The sequence below is a fragment of the Salmo salar genome, chromosome ssa15 (assembly GCF_905237065.1).
Source record: "Salmo salar chromosome ssa15, Ssal_v3.1, whole genome shotgun sequence".
Lineage (NCBI taxonomy): Eukaryota > Metazoa > Chordata > Actinopteri > Salmoniformes > Salmonidae > Salmo > Salmo salar.
Genome location: NC_059456.1, coordinates 52,110,625 through 52,122,904, shown reverse-complemented (window position 1 = coordinate 52,122,904; position 12,280 = coordinate 52,110,625).

The following is a 12,280-nucleotide window of genomic DNA, read 5'->3' as shown; positions in this document are numbered from 1 at the left end:
GGTTAGTTCAGTCAGGCATGTTAGTGCTGGGTTAGAACAAAACATGTGCACACCGTGGGGGATTAAGAAGCACTGGTTTACAAGACAACCCCCCCGCCTCATCCAGCTGTATGGTGAGTCAGTCATTGTGTCCTCTTTATGATGTTATTGATGATTAACCCATATAACTAGTGCCAAGAATTGCGCAACCCAATGACAGCATCCTATAGAGTTTACTGTGGGAGAAGAAACAGGGACAGAATGTGATGAACAACACAGAGACTGAGACGTAACGTTGTGACTATAACTACTGTTCCCTGACGGAGTGCAATGAAGTACAACACATCTATGGGGAGTCGCACTCTCGCAAATTTGACTGAAGAACTAAAATCATGCCTGATAAGGTCAATGAAATATGCACCTTGCTGGAAGCCCTGCCTTCCACAGGTGATAAGCCCGAGGCTTGGATTCATTCCTTCAATTCAGTACCGGTCTTCACCGAGCCCAGAATTGGGCGGTGCAGAGCCAAACAGATGTTTTACCTCGTTTCCCTCCTTCAGGGAACTGTAAAGTCATAACGTTACGTTCCCTTTCAGTCAGTACTCGCGGTACAACTGAGAGTAATGAAATCCCACCTCAAGCCGGCCCTAACGGATACGAAAAGAAATGGCCCATGGCAGACCACCCAGCTCTCCACCCGAAAAGATGGAGCTGTCCCAGCTGTAAGCACACTGTGGGCTACACTGGGAGCAGTGACATCCAAGCGATAAAGCTGTAAAGCTTGTACACACACACACACACACACACACACACACACACACACACACACACACACACACACACACACACACACACACACACACACACACACACACACACACACACACACACACACACACACACACACACACACACACACACACACAACCTCAAAAAGAAAAATAGCTCAAAAGCTAAAGACCCGTAAGACACAACCATGACAAAGGCCGCATTCGGACGCAACGTCAGCTTGAGAGTCGCCTGGGGCAAACTTAAGTATAGGAAAGGTGTTTCGGATAACGATTGGAACGGGCTCAACTGGTTTAGAAACCGGTCGGAAATGGCGCACACCTTTTCAGGAACCGCACCGCCAGATGGCGCCATCAATTCCCACATGACACACTGAAATATATATGCACTTTCAAAGTGGAGAATGAACGACTATGCTCGACAAGCTCCTGTAAAGACATTAAAATGTCCGCCTGAGCACTCTGGAAAAGAATAATTCATTTATTTTAGTAGCAGAGCTCCAACACCTGCCACTTATATGTGTCCAGCCTCCCATGGAGGGTGTGCTTGAGGACAAATAGTAGCAATCATGTTCGATGGTAAACATCTCACTGCAAGATTGGACCTCTCAGGGGACAAGCGCCACAGGACACCACCCAATAGGCAGATGATCTCTGTGAACCAAGGTTGATTGGGCCAACAGGGAGCCACATAAATCAACAAGCCCTTCAGGTATTTTTTATCTTACCATTACTTAACTAGGCAAGTCAGTTAAGAACAAATTCTTATTTTCAATGACAGCCTAGGAACAGTGGGGCAGAAGAACAGATTTTTACCTTGTCAGCTCAGGGATTTGATCTTACAACCTATTGGTTACTAGTCCAACACTCTAACCACTAGGCTACCTGCCACCCCATATATCTTCCCCAACGGGGGCTGAAGCAGCTCCATGGGGGAAATGCATAAAGGAGGGTCAGAGGCCACTGATGCGCCAGGGCGTCCACTCCCAATGGAGTGCTTGGGTCCCTCAGATGACAATGCACGTTTTCTTGCAAAGTGCAAAGACCTACATCGCGCCTGCCGAACATTTCCCATTCCTGGAAAACCACTCAAGGGTGTAGCCTCCACTCCTGAGAGAAAGGGCCCCACCTGGATAGAGAGCGAGCCAAGGTTAGGAGGGAGAGGGACAGTCTCTCCCCATCAGTTGATTGCCAGCCTGGCAAAAGCAGGAGGAGGTGCCTGAGCGCCAGATACACTGTTAGAAGAACCAGGTAATTGATATGCAGTGCCCACCGTACCACTATCCATACCCCCCAAATCAAGTTGTTGTCGTACCCACTCACACCACCCTCGGGGGTGATGTCTGTCATGATTACCTTCCAGGATACAACTCAGCCCATGGGAGCACCCTGACAATAGCAGAGTGTCCCACCACTGTGTGACCCAGATGACATTTGGCTAAGCAAACAAATTGTAGCCCGTACCCCAACGTCACTGTTTGCATGATCCAGTGTGGCACTGCGCATGTGCGCCATTGGTCGGAGCAGAAAGTGAGTCTCCCGTGAAGTGCTCTCTGAATGGGGCGAGACGCCACCTTGTGGACTGGGAGAGACTGATTATTTTTAAATTTCCACGGCTCTTGACAACAGTGTCTGAACGTGGAGAAGGGACACTTTTAATTGAACTCACATGCGGAAGATGCAACACTTTTGACACCTGTGAACACTGTGGAACTAGAGGGTGAAAAAAAACGGTGTTTATGTGCCAAGGTTTGCCTAAAACCCAGCCCATTCTGTGGTACAAGGGGTCCGGCGATCAGTGACGTATCCTGATTGGCAGTGCCACTTGAGGGTACTGTTGTCACAATGAGACTCACTCGGTTTAGGCGGTAAGATGTGTTCTGGTAACCGGCTGGCAACCAGCGCTGGACCAGACGCATTCAAAATAGACCCAGTGGGAGAAAGAAATATTATGGAGGTTACCCTACCGACCAGTCATAGTTACTGGCGACAAAGCTCATTGTAACCTAGCTGGGAATGGGACAGACAGCTCTGAAAAACAGACCCTTTATGTGGACAAGGGCAATTTGTAATTGAATCTATACTGAAGAAAAATATAAACGCAACATGTAAAGTGTTGGTCGTTTCATAAGCTGACATAAAAGATTCTAGATATTATCCATATGCACAAAAAGCTTATTTCTGTAAAATGTTGTGCACAAATTTGTTTACATCACTGCTAATGAGCATTTCTCCTTTACCAAGATAATCCATCCACCTGATAGGTGTGGCATATCAAGAAGCTGATTAAAGTGCATGATCACTACACAGGCGCACCTTGTGCTGGGGACAATAAAAGGGCACACTAAAATGTGGAGTTTTGTCACACACAACACAATGCCACAGATGTCTGAAGTTTTGAGGGAGCGTGCAATTGGAATGCTGACAGCAGGAATGTCCACCAGAGCTGTTGCCAGATAATTTAATGTTAATTTCTCTACCATAAGCCGCTTCCAACGTCGTTTTAGAGAATTTGGCAGTACGTCCAACCAGCCTCACAACCGCAGACCACTTGTAACCACGCCAGCCCAGGACCTCCACATCTGGCTTCTTCACCTACGGGATCGTCTGAGACCAGCCACCCGGACAGCTGATGAAACTGAGGAGTATTTATGTCTGTAATAAAGCCCTTTTGTGGGGAAAAACTCATTCTGATCGGTGGGTGGGCCTGGATCCCAACTGGGTTGGTCTATGCCCTACCAGGCTGCACCCTGGCCCAGTCAGGAGAAATTCATAGATTAGAGCCTAATGAATTAATTTCAATTGACTGATTTCCTTATATGAACTGTAACTCAGTAAAAAAAAAAAATCATATGAACCACAAAGAGACTGTGTGTGGGATAATAGCATGGTCATGTCTAACCCTGCTCATTCCCTTGACTCCACTACCAACAACCAATCACCTACAGAGCCCATAACCTGTATCACTAGACACCTCATAGGGACTAGTGAGCTACAGGCAGGCATCAACAATGAATCCCAGTAATGAGCCACCTATGAGGGAGGGGGTGGCCCCTTAAGGACAGAGAGCAAATCGGACAATTTATTAGTCTGATATACTGTACGCTTTGAACCCTGTGAACACCATGGCCATAACCAAATGTGGGGGCACTGTTGTCACAGTAATGTTTTTGTGGGGGGGCGCACTGGTCACTTAGACCCGTACTAAGGTCCCTCACTCTGGGGGTTACCTAAGTCTGTCACACCCTGATCGGTTTCACCTGTCTTTGTGCTTGTCTCTACCCCCCTCCAGGTGTTGCCCATCTTCCCCATTATCCCCTGAGCATTTATACCTGTGTTCTCTGTTTGTCTGTTGCCAGTTCGTCTTGTCTTGTCAGGTCTTACCAGCGTGCTTTCCTGCTTTCCTGTTTCTCAAGTGTTTGTTTCTTAGTTTTCCTGGTTCTGACCATTCTGCCTGCTCTGACCCCGAGCCTGCCTATCGTCTTGTACCTGCCTGACTCTGACCTGATTACAAACCTCTGCCTGTCCTCGACCTGCCCTTTGCCCCATGTTATAATAAATTATTGAGAACTGTACTATCCGCCTCCTGTGGCTGCATCTGGGTCATATCCTGAGATGTGATAGTACAAACTGGCTATGACTGACCCAGCAGACTCAGACCAGCTCCACAATGCTGTCTGCCAGCAAGAAGCCACCATTGGAAGTCACAAGGAGTTACTGCAATGCCTTATGGAGGGACTCCATACCCTGGCAGAACATCATAACCATGCATTTGTTACAATGCTGGAGCAATTCCAGGAATCCCTACAAGGCAGCAAGCCACCCCAGTAATTCCCCAGACTCTCAGCAACCCCGCCACCAGCGGCGTTTCTTCCCAGCCTGCCCCGGAACGTCTTCCAGTGGGCTTGAGAGAAGCCTCGGATCTCTCCGCCATTCCCGCGGAGTACCTGGACCTCTGGGAAGTCTTCAACAAGGCCTGCGCTACGTCTCTCCCTCCGCATCGACCCTACGACTGCGCCATTGACCTTCTCCTGGGCACTACGCCCCCTCTGGGGCGGCTTTACTCCCTGTCGGGTCCGGAGACCAAGACTATTGAAAAGTACATTGAGAACTCTGACGCTGCAAGGAGTATTTGTCCGTCGACCTCTCCTGCCGACGCAGGTTTCTTCTTTGTGGAGAAGATAGACAAAACCCTGTGCCTGTGTATCGACTGCATGGGCCTTAATGACATCATGGTTAAAAAACGTTACCCTCTACCACTCATCTCCTCAGCTTTCGAACCTCTTCAGGGAGCGACCATCTTCTCTAAGTTAGACCTTCGGAACGCCTACCATCTGGTTTGGATACGGGAGGGAGATGAGTGGAAAACAGTCTTTAATACGGCTAGTGGGCACAATGAGTACTTAGTTATGCCATTCGGACTGACCAACGCTCCTGCGGTGTTCCAGGCCCTGGTCAATGATGTGCTCCGGGACATGCTGAACCGGTTCGTGTTTGTCTACCTCGACAACATCCTTGTCTTTTCCCGTTCAGCTCAAGAACACGTCCTCCATGTCTGACAAGTCCTTCAGCATCTCCTGGAGAACCAGCTTTTTGGTTAAAGTGGGGAAGTGTGAATTCCATCACTCCACCATCTCCTTCTTAGGATACGTCATCCCTGCAGGACATATACAGATGGATCCAGACAAGGTGAGAGCGGTGGTGGATTGGCCTCAACCCACATCCAGAGTGTAGCTGCAATGTTTCCTGGGGTTTGTTCATTTCTACTGCCGCTTCATCCGGGGTTACAGCATCCTGGCTTCCCCCCTCTCAGCACTCACCTTTCCCAAGGTTCCCTTCACGTGGTCTCAAGCAGCTGACCAGGTGTTCTCGGACCTCCCCGTTCTCGGACCCCCCCGTCAGTTTGTGGTGGAGGTCGTTACCTCGGATGACAGAGTGGGAGCCGTCCTGTCCCAGAGTTCTGCCCAGGATCAAAAGCTCCACCGCTGCGCTTTCCTCTCCCATCATCTTACCCCTGCTGAGAGGAACTATGATGTGGGAAATCGAGAACTCGCCATCAAGATTGCGTTGGAAGAGTGGAGGCACTGGTTGGAACACCCATTCTTAGTGTGGACTGACCATAAGAATGTGGAATATCTCCGCATCGCCAAGCGCCTCAACTCTAGGCAGGCTCGTTGGTCCCTGTTATTCACCCGTTTAAATTTCACTCTCTCCTACCGCCCGGGGTCTAAGAACGTGAAGCCTGACGCACTCTTGTATTGCCCCGCTGCTACTCCGTCTGACCCCGAGACCATCCTCCCTACCTCCTGTCTAGCGGCTGCAGTCGTCTGGGGTATAGAGAGCCCAAGGGGTGTCCGGCTAACCGGATGTTTGTCCCGGACTCTGCATGCTCCCCGGTCTTGGAATGGGCACATTCCTCGAGACTGACCTGCCATCCAGGCTCCCGTCGAACCCTGGCTTTCGTCCGACGGCGCTTTTGGTGGCCTTCCATGGTCCCGGATGTCTCCGCATTCATCGCCACCTGCACTGTGTGTGCACAAAATAAGACTCTGCGGCAAGCCCTGGCTGGCCTTCTTCAACCACTCCCTGTTCCTCACCGCCGCTGGTCCCATATATCCATGGACTTTATTACTGGGCTTCCCCCGTCAGACTGCAACACTACTATCCTGACGGTGGTGGACAGGTTTTCTAAAGCCGCCCTTCATTGCCTCATCTCCGCCAACCCCACCACCTTGAGCCAGCAACTCGTGTGGATGGAATACGCCCGTAACACCCTTCCCTGCTCGGCCACTGGTCTCTCGCCCTTCGAGTGTTCCTTGGGATATCAGCCCCCGCTCTTCCCTGAGCAAGAAGAATAAGTCAGTATACCCTCTGCCCAGATGTTCATCCACCGCTGTCGCCGTACCTGAACGAGAGCCCGGACCTCTCTTTTGAAGACCACATCCAGGTATCGGTGACAAGCGGATCGTCACTGGACCCCTGCTCCCCGCTATCAGCTCGGGCAGTGGTTATGGCTTTCCAGTCCCGTAAACTTTCCCCCCGTTTCAATCGTCCCTTTCCCCATCTCTAAAATCCTTTGCCCCTCTGCTGCTCGTCTTCTGTTGCTCCGCACCCTCTGTATCATCCTATGTTTCATGTGTCCAAGATAAAACCTGTGTCTCACTGTCCTTTGTCTTCTGTTTCCCTGACCCCGAGCCTGCCTGCCGTCCTGTACTGCCTGTCTCTGACCTGATTACGCACCTCTGCCTGCCCTGACCCCAAGCCTGCCTGCCGTCCTGTACCTGCCTGTCTCTGACCTGATTACGAACCTCTGCCTGTCCTCGACCTGCCCTTTTCCCCGTGTTATAATAAATTATTGAGAACTGTCCTGAGACGTGATAGAGCCAAGTGCTCAAGTGCTGCTTCCTCATCGGAGGTGCACGCAAGCTCCGCTTCCTCTACTCCCTCCAACTCCGGGAATTTTGAAATAGGAATGGGGTTGCTATAACGCCGGGGGAAAGTTAGTAAGTTTCATTCACCGGAGGTTATGCATGCTAACCGACATTAGCCAGGAGGCTTTATAGTCTAAGCTAGGCTAACTAACCTCTTTGTTCGCGGCATGTTCCATTTAGAAAAACCAAGCGACTTAATGCTACATACTGTATACTAAACAAGAGAGCTACCCAAGCAACTCCACTGTGGGGAGGCAGGAATAGCTAGTAGTATCTAGCTCACCTTGGCGAGTTAGCTAACTTGGCTTGCATACTATGGAGCGCTTGTTTAGCTAGCCTGATCTCGGACATCTACATAGGACCGGATCACCAAGGTGGGACCAGACCCTTCATTGACAAGTCTGGGAAGAGAGGCAAGCGGTGGCAGACACAGGCGGCAGGGGTTACTCACCTACCTGAATGCCCTCTCTTTTTGAGTAGCCTCCCATAACCTGTGACAGAGCGCACAGGTGTCGGGTTGAGCAGCTTCCACTTACATCATGTCCAGGCAGACAAGACATTTGCTCCGACCAAAAACCTGGGTGCATATAAATCTCTAGTCCAACATTTGGTTGATATATGCTAAATGTCATTCCTCTACCTCTCGTGTGGTGTGGTGTGGTGTGGTGTGGTGCGTGCGTGCGTGCGTGCGTGCGTGTGCGTGCGTGCAGGCCTGCATGCATGTCTGTGTGTGTGTGTGTGCAAAGCTACATTCATGCTCTCTGATCTGTGAGTAGCCGACCTGAGCTGAACCCTCTACCATAGCGCAGCGTTTCCTCTCTCTCTCCCTTGCTCTTTCTCTCTCTCTTTCTCTCCATATTTTCTCTCCCTATCTCTGTCCTCTCCTGTACCAGAGCTGTGGCCTGTCAGAGTGAGTGGGCGATCACAGATACCAACATCAAGGCTGCCGAGACATGCTCTCAGCACAGCGTGACAGACCCAGCCTCTCTCTCTCTTTATCCACTCTATCTTTGCTCTACTCACTCTATTTTTCTCCACTCTGTTCTCATTATCCTCTCTCACACAAATGTCTCTATATCACTCTCCCCTCTCTCCAACTCTCCCCCCCCCCACACACTTCTCTCTTTCTCTTAGACTCTACCCAGGGGCCCTCAAGGCTCGTTGCTGTTGCAGCTGACGTTAGGAGCAATGAGCTCCCCACTGAGACACTGGATCTGCCGGAGAGGAACATTCATATTTACTGTTAATGTTAATATTTGGAGGTAATATTATTAAAATATTTGCTTTGAGGATATCAAGTGGAAGCCATGAGACTGACTGCTTATGCAACTGCCTCCTTAGATACATGTATAGTATACTCCAGGCTCTTACATCTAGCAGATTCAGTACCACCACGGATGGATGGATTTACCCAAGTGTTACATTAGAGTTGTTGCTTTGTGTTCCTCCTAATCACGACACGGTAATAATGAACCAATCAATAAATCAATCAATCAAAGTGATTTGGAGTGTGTTTCTGGACTCCCTATACAATTCGCTACAAAAAAATTAAAAGAAAGGAAGAGAAGAGAAAGGTATACATAGACGCCGGATGAAAAATATATGATGTGAAGCTCTTCTGATTTGCCTTCCTTGATACGGGTCCGATATGGTTGTCTGTACATCTTGCTCTCTTTTCGTTGGCCCCACACTTTCAGCCCAGGCAAGCCTCTGTTAAGCATTTAGCAAGTGTCTCATGTGCTTTGACAGCTATAGAAACGATAGAAAACCAGAGACTGCATCTTATCCTCTGCAGAGCCCCAGCCTCCCAATCAGGCAGACAATTGTCAGCCTCCTCCTCTTTTTCGGCTTTCTCTCCTCTCCCCTAATCTCCTCTCTCCTCTCCAACATTTTCTCCTCTCCACCCCATCCCCCTCTGCTAGCTGTCATTTGCTCAGTGTATAGCATCTTCTCCTCTATTCTCTCCTATATTCTCTCTCCCTCATCCCTCTCTCCTGACTGTTATTCTCTCAGTGTCATCTGAGGTAAGAGGCCGGGGAGGTCGGAGCTGCAGATTTACCCAGCAGCACACGTCACCACCAGGGAAGCGCAGAGCGCCCAAAATAGCCCAAACAGCACAGGGTGAATGGGGACCTAAGTGGCGGTTACCGAGGACTGATTTTGACAACAAAATTTTACTTTTCAGAACGGATGTGAACAAGTCTCTGTCTCTCACCCCAGCCCCTTCAAATTATAACATATGTTCTATTGTGATGTGAGACAGCCAGCGATGTGACTGCACTGCAGAGGGAGGACCAATACGAAAAGTATGAAAATGTATGCACTCACTCCTGTAAGTCGCTCTGGATAAAAGCGTCTGCTACATGACTAAAATGTAAAAATGGAGGAGCGGAGAGGTGGTGTTTGGAAGAAATTACTGTATGAGTGTATTTAGTTGTATTTATTTATCAGAAATGTTGTCCAACCCTGAACAACATAAGTATTGTTGAATATAAATCGAAGATACATTCATGGGTGTGTGCATTTGAGCCCATGTATCACACTCTGCTGTTTAAAACAATGTCATACTATTGCAAGCAGGAACTTGTACACACTATTAGCTTAGTGCTGGGGTGTCAAACTCATTTTGCCCCGAGGGCTTCAACGAGGTCCAGAAGGCACACAGAATTTGTTTATATATTCCTTACTGTCAAAATGTGACAAAAAAATTGTCCTCTATTCATAGTTTATGACATTTTCGATGCTTCCTGATTGTCTAGTGATTATTAACGAGCTGGAAAGTCAAGAAACTGTATGAATGTAGATCCACTCAATATGCACAGTGATTATTTGCAGACTGGACAATCAAGACACTGTATGAATATCGGTCCATGATCATTTCTACACAGTTTCGATTTGTTTTTTGTCATTTGAAAGTACACTTTACATACAAAAGTATGTAAACACGCCTTCAAATTAGTAGATTCTACTATTTCAGCCACACCCGTTGCTGACAGGTGTATTAAATCGAGCACACAGCCATGCAATCGCCATAGTCAAACATTGGCAGTAGAATGGCCTTACTGAGGAGCTCAGTGACTTTCAATGTGACATTGTCATAGAATGCCACCTTTCCAACAACTCAGTTCGTAAAATGTCTGCCCTGCTAGAGCTGCCCCGGTCAAATGTAAGTACTGTTATTGTGAAGTCAAAATGTCAGTGGCGATTTTAGCATGTAAATCTTGGTGGAGCAAATAACTTTTTTTTTAATCCATGCCAGTAAAGCCACTACACAACACAGCACTATACAATACATGTCACGACTTCCGCCGAAGTCGGCCCTTCTCCTTGTTCGGGCGGCGTTCGGCGGTCGACGTCACCGGCTTACTAGTCGCACCGATCTATGTTTCCCTGTTGGTTTGGTTTTGTCTTAATTGTACACACCTGTTTATGATTCCCTGATTATGTTCATTATTTAACCCTCTGGCTTTCCTGTTTGTCTTGTCCGTGATTGTTTCCTGTTTTGTGGTTGTTGGAGGTGTTTCTCCCAACCATGTATTATTGCTGTGGGAGAAGTTTTATTATGGTTTTGAGTAAACACGTTTTGTTTGCACTCATCCGTGTCCTGCGCCTGACTCCGCTACTTCTCTAACGAAATCATTACAATACATTAATTTCACTATAACGCATAAAGCTGTCCCAACAGCAGAGCTTTCTTTTCAGCACCATGGAGTGAATCCTTACCACTGCCATACCTGGCTAACAGCGGTGTCACGGCTTCCGCCAAAGTCGGTCCCTCTCCTTGTTCGGGCGATGGTCGACGTCACCGGTCTTCTAGCCATCGCCGATCCACCTTTCATTTTCCATTTGTTTTGTCTTTGTTTTCTGCACACCTGGTTTCATTCCCCAATTACATGTTCATGTATTTTACCCTCTGTTTCCCCCGTTCTGGGAACCTGGTCTGTAGGATAGAGTGAAAACAAACAGGTAAAGAACATAGCCCACCTTGCCGAACGCTGCCCGAACAAGGAGAGGGACCGACTTCGGCGGAAGTCGTGACACTTGCATATTACATCATTTATGCAGCAGCATACAAGATCTTCAGGTCAGAGCTCTAGAAAGAGGCCTGAGTTCCGGACATGGAATTCCGAGTTGGATGACCATTCAAAATGTATTTTCCCAGTAGGAGCTCGTTTTCTTCCGAGTTCCCAGTTGTCTTGAACTCACTGACGTCTGAGATTTACTAGTTCCGAGTTTCCAGTTGTTTGGAATGTGGCAGAAGTCATGCTGGATTGCCATTATGGCTAATGTATTCAACTTTTTCTGGCCCATGGTGTTGAATGTTTATCCACCCACTCTACTGAATAGCAGGCTAGTGATTGCTTTGCAACACTTGCAGTTAGCCACTGATTCCTTCCAAACCACTCATAAATGATTTTGCGATTTCCAACTTGTTGTGTAATGTTTATGTCCATTGGCCAACGAGCACTGAAACGTTTTATCTATAATTTCTCTTCATATGATAAGGATTGAAAAGGATTTGTCAGTAGATTGTTAATGTGATCCATGATGATGACTGCTTGTCTAGCTTGCTAGCTAAGGTTTAGAAAGTAGGATGTTGACATGATCAGTCCAATCAAAGCTACAGTAGATATGTGATTTGACGTCCTTTTATATGTGGCCAATGACCTTGAGCCTTCTTGGAGGGGCACTTCTAATATAACTCTACGGCAGGACCCAAGGGGCTTGAATTTTCGAGCTCTCCCCATAGATTCTGAAGTGATGCTGTGTCCCCATGAGTGACAGAACACTTAGCCAATCACAGTGCAACTAGAGAACATTACCAACCCTTTCGCTTTGTCCCACCTGCACTGAATGACGGGACGCAACTGGGAAAAGTCTAGGAGCAACAATGGCTCAGCCGAGAACTGATAGGCCACACAGGCTCACAGAACAAGACTGCCGAGTGCTGAAAAGCGTAGTGCATAAAAATCATTTGTCCTCGGTTGCAACACTCACTAACGACTTCCAAACAGCCTCTGGAAGCTATGTCAGCACAAGAACTCTTCGTCGGAAGCCTCATGAAATGGGTTTCCATGGCCA